General features: G+C 43.7%; 1 pseudogene; it reads right to left on the reverse strand.

Annotated features, from left to right (window-relative positions):
* Nucleotides 1-19,602: 19,602 nt before the first annotated feature.
* The window catches only part of LOC123249337, a 51,819-nt pseudogene continuing 46,772 nt past the window's right edge, over nucleotides 19,603-24,649 (reverse strand).

The raw sequence follows: 24,649 nt of genomic DNA on the forward strand, positions 1-24,649 counted from the left end.
CTTTCATACTAGTCTGCCTTCTTGAATTTCATTTCTTCTTCCAACCCTCCACATACTCTACAATCTGCTGACACTATACTCTTTTACTGTTCCTTCAATGACACCTTAACTCCCAATTTACTTCCTTATTACTGATTATCCCCCATTCCTGGAATTCTCTCCCTCCTGGCTTCTGTGACTTCTATCATGGCACAGCTCAAAATCTCCCTTCTTCAAAAAGCCTTTCCCAATCATCCCTTCCTTCCCCCACTATTGGTACCTTCCCTGTCAGATGACTTCTCACTTACTTTGTATATATCTTACAAGAATCTGTTTACTTACATGTTGTCTCCTCCACTAAAGTATGAGCTTCTTGAGATCAGGAACTATGCATTTGTCTCTTTGTTTCCCCAGGCCTCAGCACACTGCCTGGCACATGTTAAGTTCTGAATAAACGCTTCATGAATGATAGATTAGAAGACCAAACACACAGAGGAAAATATTTGTTGGTTTTGTTGAGTTAAATGAGGCCCATTATTTATGCAATGAGAGGTCCTTCTTTGACTTCAATATAGTTATTATTTTTCTTAGGAAAGTTTTACAAATAAATTTCAAAAGCAAAATCAGCTCAGATTCCTTGGTGGTTACAGCATTAAGCTCAAAACAATATGGCAGCCTGGCAGCATTTAGAGCCTAAGGTTTTGGCCAGACTTTCATGCTTCTTCAATCCATTCTAATGTATGTGTCTTGAGAAGATGAATGACTTGGATCTGCAATGTAGGAACAGTGCCTGGAAGAGAGCAGGCTTTATTGTATTAATTCTATGGTGTGGAAGATTTAGAGTTGAAAGATATACTGGAGGTCATTGAGCCCAAAGCTTAATTTTACAAAAGAAATTTTGTAAATTTGAGAGTTTATTGAACTCAGGTCTCAAGGGTAGCAAGCAGCAGAGACAGATTAAAATTCTAGGGCCTTTCTCTTTGCACACCTGATTGCCTTTCCTGATTATATTAAGTGAGGAACATGACTCTCTCCTGCCTGTGGTACAGGAAATAAAGCTCTAGGTACAAAGTCAGGAAATCTTGAGTTTGAATCTGACCTCACCCATTTCCCAACTGATAATTAGTCAAAGGATATGAACAAAGTGTGGTCTTCTCTTGGCGGATGCTGGCTCTGGTAGGTGAACTTTGACCTTCTTATACTTAGAACAAAGCTTCCAGGCTACTTTTCTGCCACCATCATCCCATTCTCTCTCACCTTTCCCACATCCCCTGGACTGGGTTGTTTTTCCTCATTAAAATTGAAGATGCACTCAGTTCTTCTTTCCAAAAAATGCTGCCACTGTTCAACTAAGACTCTATCCTGCACAGCAGACAGCTCCTGGAAGCAAAATACGCTTTGGTGTTTGGCTGATGAACAAGTAATGTCCTTCCCATTGAACCTGTAGCATCTAAATACCTCCCTGGCCTAGCTCTCCAAGTAGGACTCTGATCAAATTACCCTCATCTTTGTCTAAAACGCATACTACCACTGGAAACCCCCTTCTCTTGTTAGATTGAGGTCCCAAGTCCTATAACTTCAGTATTCTCCAAACCGAGGTTCCCTACGAGACAATCACCAAAGATGAATATTCCTCTCTCAAACCAAGCAATCATACACATTGTTCCTTCCTCCACTTGCTTCTACAGGAAATCTCCCAGGGCTCTGGCTGCTTTCTTATCTCTTGAGCTAGGAAGTGCCACTCTCAGGACCTCTCCTTATCATGCCTCATGTAAGCACATGCTACCCCTACATGGTTCTACAAATGGTCTGTAGGGAGATGAAATAGCCTTATTTGTCCCCTCGGGACCATTCTGTCCATGCTGTGAGTTTCTTCATCTTCTGACAAGGAAGTCAAAGTGAGCTACTCCTTCAGCATGCTTTTTTGGAAGATCATGGGAGGATTAGTTCCTCTGACAACTCTCCATCCTTTTGAGCCCCAATCAGTCAACTCTAGAAAGCCCTCTGTCCTTTCATTAAATACCAAGGGGAAGGGTCCTTGATATACCTCCAAGCAAAGACTTTCATATCTCATGTTGGTGATTGGGCTACTTCACTTCATTAGGTGTTCCCCTAATCATCTCCTTTACATAAAACAGTCTAAAGAGTCTTCAGGAACAAAGTGTTTGCACCAGGAACCAGAGTACATTGTCTAAAGTTTAGAGGCAAAAATCAGCCCAGGAAGAGACAAGCAGGTTGAGTAGGGACCAATTTCAAGGGGATAATACCCTCCTCCGACGCCTATTGTGAGTATAATTTGAACATGCCAGTTTGAACAGAGAGGGCATCACTAGTCGAGGGAATTCCACTTCATCAAGAGAGTCCTTGCAAGGGGATAGAAATCCTTGTTCTCTGTAAGCAGATTTGAGGTATTGGATGAAGGAGGATATGTTAACTAGAAAAGTGGCTTTGAGATGCATGGGTAGCTAGGTGGTTCAGGGGATAGAACACTGGACCTGGAATCAGAAGGACTTGAGTTCAAATCTGGTCATAAACATTGACTAGCTATGTGACCCTGAGCAAGTCACTTATTTAATCCTGTTTGCCTCAGTTTTCTCATCTATAAAATGAGGGGAGGGGGAAGGAAATGGCAAACCTCTTCTGGTATCTTTGCCAAGAATATTCCTAAAGAGGTCATGAGGAGTTGAACACAACTGAAATGACTGAATGACAACCGCTTCAAGGTGTTCATTGGTTGAGAAATGGCCAGATTGTGATATGTGGATGAAAAGAATTATTATAGTGCTAAAAGAACTGAATATGATGACTACAGAGAATCATGGAAAGATTTTCATGAACTGATACAGAGTGAAATAAGAAGAGACAGGAAAATAATAAATGCAATCTCTACAATAAAGAAAAAAAAACACCCCTCCAAACTGAAAATAAATGTCATGATGTACAGAGCAAACTGAGACCCAAGGAAATGGTATGAAGACACCTTGTACCACTATTTCACAGAGGTGGGAGTTAGATGGAACTACAAGTGTGAAATCTTGACTGATATATTATCAGATCTTTTCAATGTGTTGACATCAGCTTTGATGATTTTTCCCTTCCTCTCTCTTTTTTTTTAAGAAAAACATATTGGTTTTATGGGACAGTTTTCTGAGAAAGGCAAGAGGAGAGATGCAGGGAGAAGTTGAGAGAGAGAGAGAGAGAGAGAGAGAGTGACAGAGAGAGAGAGTGACAGAGAGAGAGAGAGTGACAGAGAGAGAGAGAGAGAGAGAGAGAGAGAGAGAGAGAGAGAGAGAGAGAGAGAGAGAGAGAGATAGATACTGAGACCCTTTCTTCAGGTCATGCCTTGAAAAGATCAAAGATTAATTAATATGGTTAGCTCAAGGGGATGCCCAGGCTCTGGCAATATGTCCTTGTACTACTGTAGACAAGAGGGCTCCCCTGCTATGAGGTCTAACCTCTCCCATCCAGGGGCAAAGGCTGGGGCATCCTCTGACTAATAAAAGCTGCTACAAGAACCTCTGCCTCACCCAGAAACATAAACCATCAATAAGCAATGAAAGCAGCCAGTAGCAATTTTCCTGGGTATTAGCAGGAGATTTGTCACTAATGTGATGCAAATATAGTGTTTGTAGGATAAGAATGCCAGTAAATATGATATGACATTAAAATATGTAGTGGAATGCCTCTAGTGTCAGCTGGGGCTCATTTAGACACTGTCTTTGAATAAATAAATTGCTGAGTTGATGACACCTTTTTAATTTTTTTCCACAACAGGATTTTAATAGATTATTGCCCTCTCTGAGCTATTCAAAATGTTTTTCTTCATTTGTGCTCAACATAAATTAACATGTCATTTTCTCATGAATTTTAGAGGCAGATAAGAGAATGGTGATCTGGGGATGGGTTTCACTTTTCACAGCAGTTGAGAAGTGTCTCGAAGAGCATGGGGCCAACATCACTGTCTGTCATCCATCCAGGATTACTGAGGCTACAGTAGCAATGTCACAGAGGCATAGCCAGAGGTACATTAAATAAAATCCCAATAAAACTTCCATTTATTGGAATGATGACGGCAGCTCATTATTTACTCCAAATGCCCTGTAATTGGTAGTTATTAGTTGACCTTGGTAGTAAATGTTCTTTGTGTGGACTGATCAATACGGCTCCCAATGATCTCATCACATTTACAAGATGCATAAGAAGTCATTCTCCTCTAGCTATTGAATTCTAATATTAAATAAAGTAAAAAAGAGGCATAAAGAAAATGGATAGCTTCAGTTGTCATAAGAAATAAAGAGCCAATGCTTCTCCAGGATTGCAGGATAATTTCTAGTAAGTGTACTGGTCCTTAGTTACCCAAATCACCTTGGAAAAGTGCAAAATATCAATGCAAAATGTAGCTATAATTTCAAGAGTGTTTTTCTCAGCAACAACACTACCTTCCCCCATTTTCCTACTTATTCCCATGTCTCCCCTGCATCTATTTGCCACCTTCTTTTAATTATTGTAACTTTTTTTAAATGTATGTTCATCTCCCATCTATGATCTCCTGCTCTTTCATGTGGTAGGACCCAAATCAGAGAAGATCTACTCTCCAAAGGCACCAAAGAACAATAGGCTGGCCCAGAACCAAACAAACCCAGCCTCATCACTAATTCCCCTGCATGATAGTGGCATTGAAATCTTAGTTATGTTCTAGTCAAATACTATCTTTTATTTGATGATCACACTAAGTTCTGAAGCAGATGAACTGAGCTATGCAAGGTTACCTCGGTCATAAATAATAAAGCCAGGATTCTCAGCTGGTTCCTGGGACTCTTTTGACTCAACCAAACTGCCTAATGGCCCTCCTCTTTCAGAGATAACTAGCTATCTTTGTATGACTCCTAAATCTGGTGACCAGGAGTATTACAAAGTCTTCGATCCCACCTCCACCTAGAGAGTGCATATGACCAAGGATTGCTGACCAATCCAATCAAATATCCCCCAAAAGACTCCAGTTTAAGATCCCTGTGATTTCTGAGCCTGTTTCAATGGTCTTGTCCATCCATACACATGGGCTCCATAGGTATAGCAGTAAAATGAGGGCACATTTTGATTCAGCATAATGAGTTATTTCCTGGCTATGGCCAAGAATGAAAAACCTTTAAATCTGCTAAATATGGTAAAGTCTAACAGTCATGAAACACCAATGAAACTTTGAAATGGGCAAAAATAAACGTCTTCTTTGTCATGCCCTTTCCATTTCTAGAAACTGTCTTTCTCAAGTTTATATATTAGTTTCCAAAGCACACTCATTCCTTTTCTTTTAACACCTTAATCCATAGTCCATGTCCCACTACCTGCTCATTGCTGGAAGAGGTTTAGCATAAAGTAGGTTGGGGCATTTACATCATAGATTTGGAGCAGATGGAAGTAGGATTAGTTTTAGTTTTCTATTTTTCCCAGACTATTCATTTTATATGGCAACTAGGTGGTACAGTGGATAGAGTGCTGGGCCTCCAGTTAGGAAGACCTGAGTGCAAATCGGGTCCCAGATATTAACTAGCAGTGTGACCCTGGGTAAGTCACTTACCCCTGTTTGCTTCAGTTTCTTCATGAGGTGGGAAAGGGAATGACAAACCACTCCAGTATTTTTGCCAAGAAAACCCAAATGGGATCCTGGAGTCAACACAACAAGCAACATCCCTTTAATGGCTAGATGTACCTCCTCACATGTGTTATATTGAATCTCTGGGAGCTTGAAGTTCACTTTTGATTGACAGATAAGTCAGTTGGATAGAATGTTCCCAGAGAGACATGAGGACTCAGGAGAGAGCAGTTGAGAACCCTGACAGAGGTTCTTGGGTCTTTTACCTGTCCCTGAGGCTGGAGATGAGTGGATCCTGGTCTTTGGAGATAGAGACTTGAAAATTCAACCCTGCAAACTCCTCCTGTGTTTCCTGTACCATCATCAACCTGTATCAGACCACCATCTCTAATTCTACTGCGCCTAGATATTAGGAAGTTCATCATCTAGCTATCTAGGCTTCCCAGGGCCTGGGAGGGATCCAGGAAGTGGGCAGGAGAAGAAGAAGAGGGTGGAAAGGGCAGATATCTCAACTGATAAGGCTTAAGATCCATTGAAGAAGAAGCTGAAGATTTCCCAGCAGTTTGCCTACTCTGGTTTAGCCCTGGCCAGGCTGTACCAGAGAGAAGCTTTCATCTTGATTCCTTCATTTGCCTGCAGTTAGACATTCATTAGTATCAATTTAAAGTACCTCTATCCCACACCATTATCCTTCTGTATCAAATATATTTAAAGTTTAAAGTACCTTCCTGAAGTGGTTTCCAAAGCTTATTTGGGAAGGGAGTCCCGCAGTGAGATTACCAAATTTACCTCAGCTGAAGAGCCCAATAATCAATATCAATTAACTCCAGGTGGGTCCTAAAGGGATAAACCACTTTGACCTAAAGGATCCTGCCTGGGCAACTGTTATAAAGAAGAAGCACCATCCTATCATCTCTCTGTACTCCAACTTTATATACATCAAAAGATAGTAGTGACCTCTTTATAATATAACACATGCCAGCTTCTCACTTCTCTTCCTCCTTTACCTATGTAAACTCACCTCTATAAAGCCTTTACCCGAGAAGCCCTCCGAACCTGAAAACCAGCAAGGTCACACCCAACATTTATCTGGATCATTGACTATCATATTTCATCCCTGATGAATTCCTCTTACAATGATGGCTCCATTGTTTATACCATCACTTAGCATAGTGCCCAGCACATAGTAGGTGCTTAATAAATAAATAATGGATTGATTGGTTAATCGATGGAATATACCATGTATGTTTTCCCACCCGGTGGCTCAGGTTCTTACATCTTAGCCCATCAACATGAACTTCATGCTGAGAATGGTTAGAGGGAGCTCTATCAACTTGACCATATCAGGAATAATAATATTTTGATTAGTGAATGTTTTTCCCTTCCAAAACTGTTTCTGCCATGGGGAAGAGTCATTATCTTGGAACTACCTAAAACCAAGAAATTATTGAGGCAAAAAAAAAGAATAAGAGCTGAGCTTGTGCAATGTTCAGTCCAATTTCCATGATGAATTGCTTTGGGGGAAAAAGCTCTGAATCAGCATCTGAAGTCACTAAGGTTCATCCCAACCAAAGCTAAACCTCAGAAAGATGTCCATCACTAATTGCAAAATGTTGTTTCTGGCATGTGTATGTGTGTGAGTGCATGCGCACACACACACACACACACACACACACACACACACACACACACACATACACAGCTTTCAGCCGTCTTCATTGCAGATCTTGATTTCCTAATCCTTAGTAAATGGAAAGGCGCATAACGGAAATGATATTCTTGTCCTATGTCGCTCTAAGTATCCATTAAACTGAGAATGAATTTCAAGCAATTATAAGACATGGATTTATCTCCATTCAAAGCCAGAGTCAGAGATAGGCTCCATTCAGCTGAATTAATGAGCAGATTGATGTTTAACTATTTCACTTTTTGAATGCTGAGCTATTTAACAGATGCTGCCCTCCTCATTCCCAAGGTGCTGCTCTCCTATGAAGTCACCATGGTCACCTGATATGCCATGCAAGGGCAGAGATGAACTACCAAAGCTGCCTATCAGGATATGTGCCAGCTGCTGCCTGCATGAGTGGAGAAGCTCAGAAGGAGGGCATTTCATGAGGGGAAATTACAGGTTTGGCATCTTTACTGGAAATTGGCTTGTGCTCTTAGCATTCACTTGTGGCCTTGAGAATGGGTGACCTGCTAGGGGAAACTTAGAAATGACTTCCATTTGGGCCCAGAAATATTTGTTGCACATCACAGGGCCATCAGAAGAGAACTAAACATGACACAGTATTGACTCCAAGACGGAAGGTGAGGGTTTAAATCTAAAAATAAACAAACAAACAAACAAACGAATAAATAAATGAATGAATGAATAAGTGAATAAATAAATAAATAGATAAAGGAACAAATAAACAAACAAACAAACAAACAAACAAATAAATGACCAAGTAAATAAATAAATAAATGAAGGTTAAAAAAAAAACTTTACCAGACCATATTTATTCCTTACAATAATTAGATTTTAGTTCCAGAGGTATACTTTGCTAACATTATTTCTCAGAGTTCTATCAACTCAGGATGTCTTGAACTTGATACTAAAATGTCTAGGAAGATGGTCCTTCAAAACCTTTGCACCTGAGCAAGCATCTCCTTGAAATCAGGCTTATCCAATATATTGCTACATCAAAGATGTGGATTTCCATATATGGGGAACACTCTCCTCTAGGCAGATCAAGCACATGGGAGAAAGATGTATAACTCTTTCTTCAGGAGCATTGTAGCACAGAAACAAATCATCTAAACTACCAGATAAGGTCTTTACATGAGGTATACAGCTTTAATGAAATTCTTACTGTAAAGAAAAGAAGCCTACGACTGAGAGGAAATAGAAGCGAGTTAGGATTTTCCCAGGTTCTATTGGTCTCTTCTTGGAGATTAAGGAGCAAAGCATTGCCCAGAGTCATTTTTTAAAAAAATGACGATTCTCAACCCCAAGGATGCTGGTGCCAATATCACATTTGTGGTTAACAGGGTTCGAGAATAGAGGAGTCATCATGTAATGTTTGGAGAGCTGGCTTTGGAGTCAGGAAGATTCTTGGTGTAATGGGCAAAGGAACGGTCACAGAACCAGGAAAACCTGAGTTCAAGGCCATCCTTTGACACCTACTTGCTATGTAACTTGCTCCTATCGCTTTTGCTTCTCAGCATCACGGATTTCTTTAAAATGATACATTCCAGGGAAGGTGCCAGCTTTCATTGTTAGAGCAAACATTCTCAACAGGAAGTTCTCCCATATCAAGGAAATCCTAGGATCAGTCCAAAAGGACGGGAAGCATCAGAGCTCCCAAATGGATCCTGTCTTTAAGGAAGAGCAAGAGAGGTAGAAACAAGCAAAAGGTGAACAGATCAAGTGGTCTGCACTGTTGGAAGAACCTAGCCCAACCTGTGTTCAGAAATGTTTGTGATATAGAACTAGGGGGACTATACGTGGATGTGGTCAAAAGCCCCAGTCTAGGAGACCTTTGACAGCAGAACAGATGATGGTCTCTGACTCTGACCCTTCTCTTGAGAACATAAATTTTAAAAGCTACTAAGAGAGACTGCTATTACTAAGGGCACATTCATTGCCGAAAAAGTGATGAGATCCCACCGTCCCTTCCTTAATTCCTTACCACGCAGACTGTTGGCAGTAAGATAACTGAGGACCCATCTGGCCCAACTGCCTCAGAAATGAGAGGGAGAAGGAGATGGCAGGATGACGTGACTTCCCTGAGGCCCCACAAGTGCATGCCCAAGCCAGGTTCTCTTCCTGAGCCTACTCTTAGGCACATGCTTTGGAACTGAAATTAAATATGAGGCACTGTGTGCAAGGTGTGAAATCTAAGGCAAGGGAACACATACCGCTTTGATCAAATCAGAAAGAAAATTCCAGATGAGCAATGGGTCAATGCAGTGACAAGAATCAATGACTCAGCCTATCCTTGATGCTGATGAAAACTGGCAGTGTGTTTGGGGGGGATAGAACACATGGACTTGGCAACATTTAAAACATAGGCCTGGGAGTGGAGAAGGAGCAAGGAGAGGTAGGGGGATTACTGAGCAAGAGGAGGGGGCAGAGTGTGGAGAATTCCCATCCCTCGAGTTGTCCATTGCCTTCCATATGGCTCAGGGAGGGTCATGAGCTCACTAGAGCTTCCCTGTTCCAATGTCTTGTGCAGAGAGGCTGCTCTCTTGGTCACCAACTATATTTCTATAAGAGGAAAAAATATTGGCAGAGACTGTCTAGTTGGGCAGCCAAGAATGCCCCAGGGTTTCTCCAAATGTCATCCGCCTGGTTTCCATCTCCCCTGAGACTCTTTAGTGCTACAAGGAAGGGACAGCCGGGAAATATGCTGGCCTTCATTAATCATGCCTGATGCCATTCAACCACAATGAGGTCTGAAGCACTGGGAAAGGAACAGCTGGTCCTCTCAAGCAGCATTAGAGATGCTTCCCCAGAAAGCCCAAGGCAAAGGGACCCAAGGGAAGGTGGAGAAGCTCACTGGGCTGGCCCTCAGGTGGGCTCCAAAACCACTGAGGCAGGTAGGCTATTTCCCTTGGTCAGAGACAGAGGCTGGGGGGGCCTTCAGACAGTGTAATGAACTGGAACTTCTCTCCTAAGGTTTCACAGAGGCGTACAAGGTCCCCACGTGGCTGGTGACTTTCCAGCCTTCTCCGATAGAGGGAGGTGATCTACGTGAAGCCACGGGCAAGTCCTGATGTGTGCGGACTGTAGTCACTGTAGTCACCTGTGAGCCCTGCCTGGGGTACAGTTTGCCCAGGTCCGTGCCTCTGCCCAGCCTGGGGAGATGATGCCCAAGTGGCTGGGCAGAAGTGCAGATTGGAGTGAGCCCCTGTCAGAATCTGGGTGGAATGGGGATGGGGATGGGGATGCTTCAGCTGCACAGACACGACAGTATTAAAGTCATCGATAAAGGGAAGAATGAGATCCCCAGGGCTAGTCTTTGCCGTGGTGGCCAGCCTTCCTCAGCCTTGCCCAGCTGGACCCATGGGCCCGGGATGAAGCTGTTCTTCAGTGTGGCTGCATTGTTATTTCTCGGCTCGGGCCCTCCCTTGGACGCTTGTTTGATGCGCTGGCCTCTCACATTTGACCACACTTACCACACGAGGGGAAAATCAATTTTCTGCGCTCCCATTTATCTCGGGCCTGATGTGAGCCGGCTCGCTAATGGAACGGCTCTTCTGGAGAGGTAGTTATTTTCTTTCAGAGTGGCATTTCAGGAGCCTTAAATGGTCTGAAGAGATGGCATGTGACCTTTCAGAATATTTCAGCTCTCCTCTCCTCCATAGAGGAGCCGTTTGACCTGCGTGCAACATGACAGCCCATCCCTCATCGCTCCTTCTCGTCCTCCAGACCCCGGACAAAGAGCGTTTGCACCGGACCCCTGGCGGCTGGATTTCCTAATGCATCTGACACCAGGCCCCAAAGCTTAACTACGAAATACAGAAACACAGCCACCCTCTCAGACAGTCTCCGGCCTTGAAAGGACCCGGAATAAACTGAAGTAATGGATTGATTGCAAACTCGTGCCGAGGATGGCTGGCCGTGAAACCCCTGGATCTGATCTGGGCTCCTTTTAATTCAGCTGCTCTCTGAAGAGGGACCCTGAATCCCCTGTTCAGGTCAGAGCCAAGTGGGAGGAGTCCCACACATAGCTTTCCCTGAACTACCTAAAGGGCATTTCTAGAATTCAATTTCCAGTGACTATGCAAATTACATTTTGGGGGCATAATATTTCCCCCTGACTTTCGGCTTGCAGTTTCCCATCAGACTTCTCCTAGTTGGCTCTTTCTCTAATATTTCGCTATGGGAGACATATTTCATTCCAGTACTGATTCCACTTTGCTTTTAAAAATGAACACATTTACATGCTCTAAGAAATATATTGAGCCACAGGTCCAGTTCCATCAGATATCTGGCTATAGGACGTATCGATGTGATAGCAGTGTGGCAAAGTGGCTAGGGAGTTGGCCTCCAAGACTGGAAGACTTGATACAAGGCCCATCTCCCAAGATGCATCCTGGCTGTTTGCTCTGACCTACTCACTTCCCATCACCTCGAATGCCCTGGGCATCTCTCAAAGGCTATCATTTGCAGAGAAGATGCCAACTTGCATTGGTCAAAAGTGTTCTTCTCTGGGAGCTATTTCCTTCAAGGAAAACAGATCCAGCCCCGTCCTTGTGCTTCAGTACACAAATAAATGCTGAAAGTATGGGCCTGAATACATGAGCTCCAGGGGCATTGTGTGGTAGCTATTAGCTCTCCCACTTCACCCCTAATCCATATCCAGTCTATTGCCAAAGCCTGGTCATTCGGCCTTTGGAAAAGCTTCTCTCTTCTGGCACTGTGGTCACGCCCTGGTGCAGTCAGTGTGCCTTCATCACCTCCCAATTGGACTATCATAGTCCCTTGCTGGCTAGATTCCCTGTCTCAAGCCTCCCCCCGCCACTCACTGCAGCCCATCCTCTCCCCATCTGTCAGCCTGGCCTTCCAAAGTCCAAAATCTGATCCTGTTAGCCCCATACCCATGGTGTCGGTGGTTCCCTATCACCTCTATTATCTAATATAAGATCCTCTTTTTAGCAAAGTCCATGCCAACCTAGTGCCTTCCCACTCATCTTTCCCCTTCCTCTCCTCTCCTCCCCCCCCATACCCTACAATGCACTGACATGTGCTACTTTGCTGGCCTTCCAACAAGACGCTTCATCTGCAGGGCATTTTCACTGACTTCTCCCACCCCCACCATTCCTGAAGTGCTCTCCCTCCTCATTTCCATCTCCTGTTCTTTTGGATTCTCTTTAAGTCCCAGCTAAACTCCCCCCTCCTCTTCCTTCGAGTGCCTTTCCTCTGTTGCTTATCTCCAATTTCGCCTTTCTATCTCCTACCTCGACAGAGTGGTTCAGATGTTGCCTCCACCATTAAACTGGGAGCTTCTTGAGAGCAAGTGCTGTCTTTCATTCTTCTTTGTATTCCCAGAACTGGACCTGGTACGTAGCAGGCCAAACATTAATCAGTAATTGTTAAGTGACCGAAGGATACACCAAGATGTGGCTCTCATCACCTACTCCTTAATAGATATGTTTCCCTCAATACCCCTGAGGGCACAGGAAACTCACCCGAGCCAAAACAAATGTCTATCTCCTCTCCTTCCAAGCTCCTTGCATTTGTCATGGGTGCTCATGTCCTTCCAGACTCCCCAGTCTGCAGCTTCGGAGCTATCCCCACTTCCTCCCTCCCCTTAGCCTCCCTTATACAGCAGGCTGCCTACCAACAACAACCAAGACAACAATGATGGCTACCATTAGGACGGTACTTTCAGTTTTGCAAAGCATTTGCCGTATGTTCATTCATTTGATCCTTAGAACAACGCTGTAAAGTAGGCGCTATCATCATGAGCTGCCTTTCCCATATGAGGAAACAGAGTCTGAGAGGGGCTAAGTGACGTCCATAATAACACAGCTAGTAAATGTACAAGGTGGGATTTGAACTGAGGTCTTTCTACTTCTAAGTCCTCCATTCTGTGAACGGCATCACCCAGCTGCCTAGTCTTGTCCATTTTACCTCTACGAGATTTCTCCATCTTCTCCCTAGTCATTCATATGGTCAACACTCTAGTCAAGACCCTTGTGTATGTATGTATGTGTGTATGTATATCTGTGCACCAATACATGTGCATGGGCATGCAGACATGCATGTACATAAATACAAGGTAATTGTGAGGGATAGGTGGTAGCATAGAAGGGGCTAGTCAGGAAAGACCTCATTTAGAAAGAGGCATTTGAGTTGAAACTTGAAGGATCCCTGAGGCCTTCCAATGAAGGCTATTCCAGGCATGGGGAGTAATAGCCAGGGCAAAGATTCAGAGGAGCAAGATGGTGCCCCATGGGGAAAGACCAGCAAGGAGACCCATTTGGCCAGACCTCAGGACGTATAGAGGGGAGTAAAGCGTGCAGAGTCTGGGAAGGCATGTTAGGATGAGCGTGTGAAAAACTTTACTCTCCAAAGCCCCAACTTTAGAGTTGATCCTTGGTTTGATGGGGAGCCATAAGAGCTTATGAAGTAGAGCGATGATGTGGCCAGAACTGCCCTTTGGGAAAGTCAGGTTGGCAGCCAAGTGGCAGATGGCTGGGAGGAAGCTCTGGGCACTACTCCACCTAGAAGTGGTAATGCAGAAGGGGTGTGTACACGTGGCTGGATATACTGAAGTCTAAGCATGTCCATCTCCTCCTGCCTGGGAAGTAGAAGTCAGCTCTTTCCTTCTACATGCCAAGAGCCGCCAGATCTAAGCATTGGTGGCATCCTACCAAGCTGTTCTGGGGAATAATGGGTAAATTTTAAATCAAGGACATCCTGCTCTATTAAGGACCAGAGAGCTACCTTGGCCCGATCCATAGACCTACTGGCTAGAAGGCGGTGAGCTGGGCAAGGGCTATTGTGTGCCCCCATTCCAAACCTCTAGATGGAAACTGGATGTCATCGTTTAACCACAGTGTCTCTGAGGCTGCCTGAGAAGATGGGCTGTTCACAAAGTCTTCCTTGGTGAGCCAGATCTCCTCCACCAGGATGCTGCCCTGCCTCCGGTCTCACGAAAAGAAGCTTTGCTAGTTACTGTTAGCAATTCCAATCACTCATCTTATACCAAATGAGATCCCATCCGTAAAAGCCCTTTCCCAAGCCAAAAGGGCCAAGTAAGCACCAGCTATTATTATCATCCCTCTTATTACGAGAATCGAAAACGTCACTCAGAGAAATGGATCTGTTTTAATTTCTCTCTTGTTTCTTAGAAGGAACGTCCCCCATGAATCAAAGCGGTGTTGCTTACTAAAGTCGAAACTGCTTCTAAGATTAGCCAGAGCCCAAGCCCAGCTCTCCTGGAGTCAGCAGCACATGTCTGTTTACGAGGAGCCGAGCGATCGTGGACTCTGGGTCATGTGCCGAGTGGCTGCTCAGCGTGGCCTTCGTGGGCCGCAGGCTGGGCCCCTCTGCCCTGCAAAGCTGGCGCTTTGGATCACGCCACTAAACATGGTCATTGTACCAGCATCTCCTTACAATTGGCTGTTCATCCCCATTCTTCCTGTCCAACAGAGATATGAATGACGCAACCCAAACGGAGGTGCCAGGTGTCCGCCGGGGGAATGAAAGGGAACCAATTCCAAAGTAGAAAGAAGCCTGCTGGGAGGCCTCAGTGCCGGATGGTGGGAGGGAGCTGTTTGTTTCGGGCCCCACTCGTTTGCCTTTGGACTTTGGGAATTACACGTGCCCTTTGTGTTCTCTCAGAAAGAAAGCGACTGGGAGAAGTTCTCACCGTACGGTGACTCCATATGACTGATGAATATTTTGCAGGAAAATACGAAGAAGACCTCTGCTCCCTTTTTTGTTCCAGGGTAGGAAGGTTGCCTGACAGGGAAGAACCTAAAAATGTAACAGGGCTTTTTCTCAAACTTCTTGGAAAGAGAGACGGGGCCTCCTGGGTCTCTGCACAGTTCAAGGGCTACATAGGCCTCCTTCTAAGGCATGAGCCCAGGAGAAGGCCCAAGGCAGGAAATGTCTCTTCCATGGCCCGCCCTGACAGAGAGCAGACAATCCACATTTGGGGGGAAATCTCCTACTTTAGGACAAGAAATTATACCCCAAATGATGCCTTAGCAGGGCAGAGCCCTTTCTTTAGGAACAAGGCTTTATGTTCAGCCCAGAAAACATGGTGGTCTCAGTTCTGGTTACAGGTTTCTGCATACCAGATCTCCAGCGGTGGCTGGCAGGGGCCAGAGATGGAAGGTAACCAGACCTGTGGGAACCTCAAAAAGGTCCCTGCTGGCCCAGCCCAAAAAGAGCTCTGGGGTGGGATAGGACCAAAGGAATGGGAAGGAGCTTCAATATATCCTATTAACGATCATAAGATGGTTAACTGATAAGAAACTGAACCTGCTTCTTTAAACAAGATAAAAAGTATGGCCTTGGCCCTTGGGCTGTCTCAGCTTGACCACTTCCAATTCATCATTAGAAGAAATAGGAAGGCTTTCAAATTGGATTCTTGGATGGGACAATCCTTCTTTCCCCACTTGTTTGTGCTTCTGACTCTCCTGATTTTGCCACTATGCCACTGGCATCATTACTTTCTCCCTCACTCCCATCCCTTTTCCTTTTGATGTGTTATTTAAAACATAAACTCCTCGAGGGCAAGGATTGTGCTTATTTTTGCCTGGGTTTGGATCCTGGCACTTAGCACAGTGCCTGGCACATAGAAAGTAATTCTTAAATATTTGTTTTTGTGGAGGCAGCTGAAGGATGGTTTTTGTCTCTGGTAAGATTTCATTGCATTTCCTCAGTTTCCCTCAAGTCTCCATATTCTCCATGCCCCTACCTGTATGTCTTCATCTTCCAATCACGGGTTTTTGTGGCCATACCTCAAGCAGGGCTCCAAACTGTAAGCCAACATGGCTATAGTCTCCCACGCATCCTGGCCCAAAGCACGTGCCAAAAGGTGACCTCCTCTCCTCCGGCTGATTGGCTGTGACATTGGGACCGTGCCGACTAATTCCTTGTGCTGTGCCTTCCAACGACCCTGAAGGTGATGCTGCTTTTCAAAGCATTGATTTGTTTGTTTAATCATCGTGTCTATGTGTCCTTGGGTTGAAGGGTGCTCTGTGCTGCAATCAATATATCAATTCTTCCGGGGTCCTGCCCTTTTCAGGGCAGAACAAAGTACTTGAAAGAATTGGATTTGGCTACATGAAACCCCAGGACACTCTACATTAGTTATGAAACTGGGGAGATGGTTGAGCATGGGGTGACTAGTGTCTGAGAGGATTTGGGGCCCAGTTCACTCTTTTGACAGATGCAGAAATCAAGTTATCCTGGAACAAGGGGGAATCCAGGACAATGCACCTGATCTCCCAATTCATACACTCCCCTTCTTGCAGTGGCTCAATCCTTAACACAAATCGAAATTTATATATGTGTAGAACCTGAGCAAGCTTCTGGGGACAAGTAACATGTAACACACGCCTTCAAGTCAACTTTTTCAAACAAATTCTGTCGGAGAGAGGGAAAGAGACCCAGGAGATGGCCCTCAAGGTGGAGCCCATCCATAGGCTGTTTTGTTGAGTGGCAGCTGGGTAAAGACAAAATAAGCCTTTTGCCAACTCCCCCATTTATTTTTTTCTTGTTAACAAGCTGCTGTGCTCAGTTGTTTCTATTTCTCTGCAAGTCTGAAAGTGCTGGCCTCACCCTGTAAATTCTGGCACCTTGAGACATACCTTCAGTCAGCCAGGCCTACGTACAGTTCTTCCTTGGATTCTTCCAAATTTGCTCTTTTGTAGAGCTGAGAGGAAACTCACCCCTTCAAAGGCATTCACCAGAAGTAGAGAATTAGGGAACTTGGGGCATCCTCATTCTCAAGATACCCTGCAAAATGGAGGGGGTAGAAAAGTCATCACTATCACATGAATTTAATAGATTTGGTACAATGAAGGAACAGATCAATAAGGGCCCAGTCCTTAAAAGCTTGAAAATCCCCCTTTCTTTATGGCTCTGTTAAAGAGATGCTTCATGATGCTTCTTCTGGAAGTGAAATAACAGTTATGTAACATGTAGATGGGTCCAATCCTGATTCAGAGTATTCACAGGAACTTTGTGACTGTTCTCTGCCACTTATTGGAGTCCTGGATAGAGGTCTTTCAAGTGATGGGGTTGATTTTTTGTGTGTCTAATGTCTTAAATGAATGAGTAGAACAGATGGCTTAGACGACTCAATGACCGCTTTGCATTTTGAAATGGAAGAGGCTCAAGATGTTCAGAAACTGTGGTCGATACCAAAGTTTGGTGGCAGCCAAGCCTGGTGAAGCAGGGTGGTCTGAAAAAACAACCTCCTTGACCTATGGGAGCAGAGGATCCCCCTCTATAGCCAGCTGCAGGCCCTCCAAGCAAGGCATCAAGGCTATCCATCGGCAATGGCACGCTCAGAAGTGAATTTGATGAAGGGAAAGGTGAGAGGAAAGAACAATCTGGAGTATCTATTTCAGGTGAGTGAACCTATTCTCCGAGGGATGAGAGTGGCCATAAAAGAGTGTAGCCCTCCTTTGGGGGGAGGGGGATGTGTTTGTATTTCTGTCCTTACTATATCGTCTCAGTAAATAAGTCTTTGTAAAAGTGAATCTAGATTAACTGCCTATTGGTGTGAAGGTGATATCAGCTTGGCAGCTACTAGTAGGACACTAGTCCCTAGGACGAGTGACAGCGAAGAGATATTAGCCAAGTCTGGGAGATTAATATTGGGGGTGAGGAACACACAGCAATAGGAGTTCAAGTCAATCACTTCCAAATGAAGCCCCCTGACCCTCGGGAGCACTGCTAGAAACCCAGAGGAAATATAGAGAGACGCATTCTGGAGCCCAAATATTCTGATGTCTGCGTGGCTGGGAGAGTAAATCCAGAGTCAGCGCACTTTATCGTGGCCATAATGCCTTCCACAAAAGTTCTTCTAAACCTCTGAAAAGGAACTCCAAGTCCTCAAAGCTACTTCTGGGGTCACAAAGGTGACAGCCCTGAAAAGCTAGAAAGCCTTCAGCCACAGGCTGGGGGAAGACTGTACTTCTGTTTTGTCTGTCAGCCAGCCTGGCTATGGGCCAAGAGGCTCATCACCAGCATACTGAAGAGGATGGAATTTGGGGGCAACACAAGTCCCAGAGACCAGCAGCAAACTGGTGGAGGCATCATGGTCTCTGTCTATGCAGTGAATAGCCACACCTAGACAATGTATCCTAGAGCTTCTAACTTTGGGCAGGTGCCTGAAATTCCCAAAGCTTCATCTGTCAAATAAGGGGGGGGGGGGCGTGGAATGGCGGGCCTCTGAGGGGCTTTCCGGTTCTAAATCTAGGCTCCCGAGAACCTCTGGATTCCATCATGTATACAATTCCAACAGAATATAATGAAACCTGGAAGTGTGGGGTTGCCTTCAGGTTCGAATGATGTGACAGTGCTTTGAAGTTCAACTGAAGTCTCTGTCCATGCACAACCTCCTTCCTACCATTACGCTTCACCCAAAGAGCAGCACTTCTGGAGCAAGGGAGTTGTGTTGTTTCACTGCTTAGCCCAAGCTCCAGATGGAGAGGCTGCATGTGACCTTAACCTTGACAGAGTTCCTGTCCATGGAGGGCTTACACCCATTGGCTATCTTCCCACCTCAGAAAATGGTACTTGTAGAGGTTGCATTTGGTAGGAAAGAAATTTACATATATCAATATTTATGAGCAGAATTTTTGTCACTGGGAGCTTAATTTTACTTTCCTAAAGGGGTCATTATGAATAGGGAAACACTTATCACAAGCTATAATTTGGGGAAAAGTATCTCCATCTCCTTCCTTCCCCAACTGCCTACATATCCCAGCTAAAACCCTACCTTCCACAGGAAGCCTTTCCCAAACCTTAATTTTAGCATCTTTCCTCGGTGAGAATTTCTCTTTCATATACTGTATTATTTTTATATCAGGGCCCTGGATTATCACAGCCCCAAATCGGTTCCTGTATATTAGGGAGAGTTCCTGAGCCGGGCCTCAGACCTGGAACCACTGATACCATAGATTTTTGCATTCTCGAATCTAGTCCTTTCACAGATTCTGGCTAACAAGAAAGTTCTGCAATAATGCTTTTCCTCCTCACATACAGAACTTCACCTGTCAGTTGGGGGAAGGGCTGAGAGTCTAACGGAGTACCTCCTCATTAGCCGATTGCCAATTAGAGATGTCTTGGGATTTTCAAGGGAGGAGCTGAATAATGAACTGCCCAAAATGCATTTTTTTGAGGTGGATACCTTACTTTTATTGACATTGAAAAAGAAAAATATTATGAACATAAATGTCCATCAGTTTCCAAGAAATAATACACATTTAGCTTAATGTACTGCAGCCTAGGGAATCTTGCCATCACATTGACCTTGACATTCCATCAGTTGTCTTACAAATCATTTTACAGATCACAAAAAATAATTACAAATAATTTTCCTCACTGAGGCTGGGGTCTTCTGCCCTGTCAGCTGCCCAGCCATATCCAAAAGTGTTTTGTTTTCTTGCTTTAGCTACTCATTTTCATCTTCTATGTCATCTGGGTCCTTCTTTAACAAATCGATTTCTTCTTTGAGTTTCCCAGTTGTTTCCTCTTTATCCTGGATCAGTTTCAAGAGTCTTAAGCTTTCTTGTCTCTCTTTTAGAACCTCCTTTTCAAGATCTTCAATATTTTTTTTTTCAATGTGATATTTGGAACTGAATTCCCCAAAGAATTTGCAACCATGTTGTACCTAAACCCTCCACTGTGTGTATGAGAGTATCGACTTGAAGTATCATCTTTGGAGGTCATACTTGTGCTTTTACATCTACTTGAACCAGTCCTAGATGGTTCCCGTAATAGGTATGAACTACCAGGGCTCAAGGTTGCAGCTTCATTCTCCATTGTATTCTGTTATGTAATAGTATCTTCTCTTTTCCTCTCTTTCTGGCCAGCTTCATCATCTTCATGTTCATCTAGACACTCTGCTGCAGGAATATTCACAACTCCTGTGGATCTTCTCTTCTCCAGTGGCTTCCTCTTTTCAGGCTGGCCCTTGCCTATCCCAGCAAAGTGCCAGGAGTTTCTGTTTGTCTTATCATGGTGAGAGAGACATTGGACTGTAATTAGGAAGTCTTGAGTGGTCCAATACTAAATTATTTTTAAATTAGGAAACACTGTCTCTCCAGAATTTGAAGCACTACAGTTTGGCTGATCACAAAGGGATTTTGACTTCTTCCTTTTTCACCTACTAGACATTTCACTCCAAAAGTCCTGGGCCCACGTGGGGATGGTTTTTTTCTCTGCACCTTTTTTATTATTTCCTATTCATCCCATATATAACTCCTTTGCATTTGGTTCATGTCCCCATTCGATTGTGAATTCGTCAAGGACAAGGACTGTCTTTTGTTTTTCTTTATGTGGCTAGGACTTAGCATGGTTCCTACCTGCCATAATCCTACCAGTAGGATTAATTAATAAATGCTTATTGACTGACTGAGATAAAGAGAGTGATTATAAAAACTAATCTAACAAAGCTCTACAGATGCTCTAAGAAGACTAATGCTCCTTTGGGCTTGGGTGGAGGAGAATAGGACAAAGATGACCAGGATAACTGTTGTGTATACAACATCCAGTGGTCTCTCACCTGCTGCAAAGAGATCTCTCCTTTGATTCTCCCAACTCTGAGTTGTCAGGCAGTCTTGACACTGTTATCTGAGATGACAATGAGAGAAAGTTCTCAGACAGACAGACAGAAAGGGGCAGCATTTTTCCCATGGTCACAAAGCTCCTAAATGTTTGAGGTCCTCATCGCTCTCAGGAGGTCTAGTCTAAGTTCACCAATTGCTTATTGGACACACTTGCCTAGATGCTCCTTAGACATCTTAAAATTAATTTGTCCAAAATGGATATCTATATTGTTTCTTTGGAACTCACCCCAGATCCTACATTCCACATTTCCATTGAAAAGGGCACCACGGGCCTTCACATTATCTGGAACCACAGCATCAAAGCCATCCTCTTCCTCACCACTGCACTATCTTGTCAATTCTGCATCAGCTATATTTGCCTCTTCATTTACTCTAAATATTCTCTATTTTCAGAGTTATCACCATCATCCATTCTCTCTTGACTTTGACAATAGCTTCCTCACTGATCTCCCTGTCCCCAGGTTCTCCCCTGTCCAGCTGTCCTCCACAGAGCTACCTAAGTGATTATTTCAAGACACGAGTGTGATTGTGACATATCCCTACTCAAGAAAATTTTGTGGTTCTGGGGAGAATTCTTGACCTTCTAACTTAAAGCCCTTCCTAACCAAGCCTCAGGCTATCTTTCTAGGCTTATTGCTCATTGTTTTTTCCCTGAACTCACCCCCAGATACTTACTGTTCCTTTATAGGCTCCATGCCTCATGCCTAGCATACATTTCTATTTTGTGTCAGCCTCTTAGACTCCCCAGCCCTCTCTGAAGCTGGACTTAGAGCAGCTTCTCACAGAAGGCTTATCCTGAGTCACCCACCCAGTAGTTAATGGCCCCACCCATACATAAATTTGCTTTGCACATATTTTTTTGTATAAGTTATTGCCCCTGGTAGAATAACACTGCCTGGAGGGCAGGGATTGTTTCATCATTGTCTTTGCATCCCCACTGCCTGACACCATGGAAGCACTATAAATTCTGACTGAATGGAATTGTCATTGAGCATGAATTTGGGTTTTTCTGAGTCCAAATTTAATACTCTCACCACTGAACTACTCTGCCTCTGGTTTCTTACAACTCCCAGACAAAAGGGCACTATCTTCCATAATCTTACTGCACACACTTAACAGCAACAACCATTTAAATGTGACATGAATCATGAGATTTCTTGGTAATAAAACCTTTTTCTTTTCCTTTTCAGGCCAGTGAGATACCCTCACTTCATGACCCACGCTCTCTCATTTACTAAACGCCAATTCCTGGGTCCTAAGCCACAGTCCTCACCTTCTTCACTTTTTCTGTCTCTGTCCCTGACATGGGAGTCTGGAACTCCAAGACTGTGAGAAGGGGAGAGAGCTAAGAGATTACAGCCCTCAACCACATCCTGAGTGAGGCAGCAACTGAATTCATTCCAGGAGGAGAAAAGGAATTTTGGCTATTTTATTACCACTTATAATATGATTTCTTCTCGGACATTTTATTCTAGTATTCCTAAGGAAGTGATGAGAAATAAGACTGTGGGAAGAAAAACCCTTTTGTTCATGGATCCAGTATGAACTAATGGCAAAGTATTTCATGCACCAGGAGACATTCTATGGTTATTGAGATGATGGCAGAGGGATAGTGCCAAAGAGACAACCCATTCTCATCTCCATGGACTGCTAGCACAGTCCTTTCACATTGACCTAGGAGGCCTCACAGCTTTTCCTGTTGACAATATATGTTGTTTGTTAATATCCAAAATGTTGGAGTAGGAAGTTGTTGGGCTTTGGTTTTCTCCAGAAAAAACTTTGAAAACCTGTACTTGACTTCAGGCTGAAATAGCATCATAAGGCATTGACCAAAGTAGGGGGGAGGTTAAAATGTCACTCCTAGCTTTCTGTCGAGCATCATCAGATAGAACTGAATGTACTAAGATCATCTTGAGCTCCTGGAGGGCCTTTTTCAGCTGTGCAGCAATTGAGCACATAAGGGACTGTCATGGAAGTTGTGTCCGCTGATTCCCAGGCCAAGGTCTTTGGGGAGGGTGGGCATCCAATCTACCAATAAGCATTTGCTAAGCTTGCCAGCTCTTGGGAAGTCAGACAAGTTTCATTGCTTCTTCCCTATACTTAGGGGAGAAGTTGTGGTTTTCCAAGTACAGACTGACTTCTTGATCCTCTGGTGGTTTAGATCAGTATCTTCTAGTAAAAATTGACTTTTTTTTTTCTAAGTACAGACTGACTTCATCATGGCCTGGGGATTACAGTCAATACTTGGGGGCTCTGCTAATGGCCTCCGAGCTCTAGAATATTCAATCCTACCTACTAGAAGGCCTTCAGTGCAAGCCCCATGATGAACTGTCCAATGAATAGCCTACTGAAATCTGAAAACTTTCAGCCTCAGAAGACCAACCACAGCCATCACATGATGACTTTTCTCAGTTATCATGACTCAGTGGGCTCTTTGATGGAGGATTATATCTGTGTCCATAGAAAAGTTCCCTTCACGCATGACTGAAATCACTCATTCTAGAGATATGGTAGCAATTATCATCCTATCGCCAGAGAGGAAAATAAAAACTCTTGCATATTATATTCCATATCCTTTCATTCAAGCTATCCTGTTACTATTCATTGGAATTCCCTGGAAAAGTGATAAGGATTGCTGGAAAATTTCTGAAGGAATTCTCTGTTGAAGTGGGCAAATGTACGCCAACAAGTTCCTGCAACCTCCCTCTTTGTGGAGATCCATGAGTTTTGGAGTCTAGAGCTAATATGGAAGCCAGCATTTTCTGGAACGTTAGAGAACTAGTCCTTAAAGAATTGAGGGAGGGGCTGCTTGCTGGCTGAGTGGATTGAGAAACAGGCCTAAAGATAGGAGGCCCTGGATTCAAATCTAGTCTCAGATACTTCCTTACTGTGTGATCCTATACTTAACCCCAGTTGCTTAGCCCTTACTGCTCTTCTGCCTTGGAACCAATATTTAGTATTAATTCTAAGACAGAAGGTAATGGTTTAGAAAAAAGAATTGAGGGAAATAGTTCATGATCTGACAGGAGCTCTTAGGCACCACAGGTCATAAATTAGATCATTGAACATCATGCAACTTGAGTGTAACCAGTGAAGTCATAGCTAGAACTAGAAAAACCTCCTACAGCTCTTAGTGGCCAGCCTGCTCCTGGCCTGTAACTAGGAACTGGTCCCTGCTCCTACAGTGCTTCCTCACCACCCTCTTCCCCTATTTGGAACATCTTCCTTATTCACTTAATGAGAGTACTGTTCAATGGAGAATTGACAGATGACCATCTCAGAGGGAGCTATGGGACCTCAAATGGAGCAGAGAAAGTCCTTCCTCAGACTGAACCCTGGACAATCCCTAGGAAACAGGCTGGTGGTTTGTTCCTAAAGGAAAGGATGTTTGTATTGTTTGAAGTATTCATTAATAAAGATTTGATGACTAACATTGAGGGAAAGAAAAAGAAGATAGGACAGTTTTGTGCCTCTGAAATGTAAACATAGGCTATTTCCTATAATCTTTCTTCTTAGTGCTATTTCTAACAATGATGATAGAGATATGTTTTATATAAATTTTTATCAAAAACTAAATTAACTCTGATATTTGTGGGTATTTGTTATTCTGTTTCTGAGCAATAATGTCTGCTCATTTGAATATCTTATTAGATTTAACAGGTAAAGGTGAATAAATAAAAATAAAATAAAAGAGAGCGTTCCTGTGAAAGACTGAGCTACTCTCAGCAATCCAATGATCCAGGACAATTCTGAGGAACTTATGTCAAA

The sequence above is a fragment of the Gracilinanus agilis genome, chromosome 5 (genome assembly GCF_016433145.1).
Source record: "Gracilinanus agilis isolate LMUSP501 chromosome 5, AgileGrace, whole genome shotgun sequence".
Classification (NCBI taxonomy): Eukaryota; Metazoa; Chordata; class Mammalia; order Didelphimorphia; family Didelphidae; genus Gracilinanus; species Gracilinanus agilis.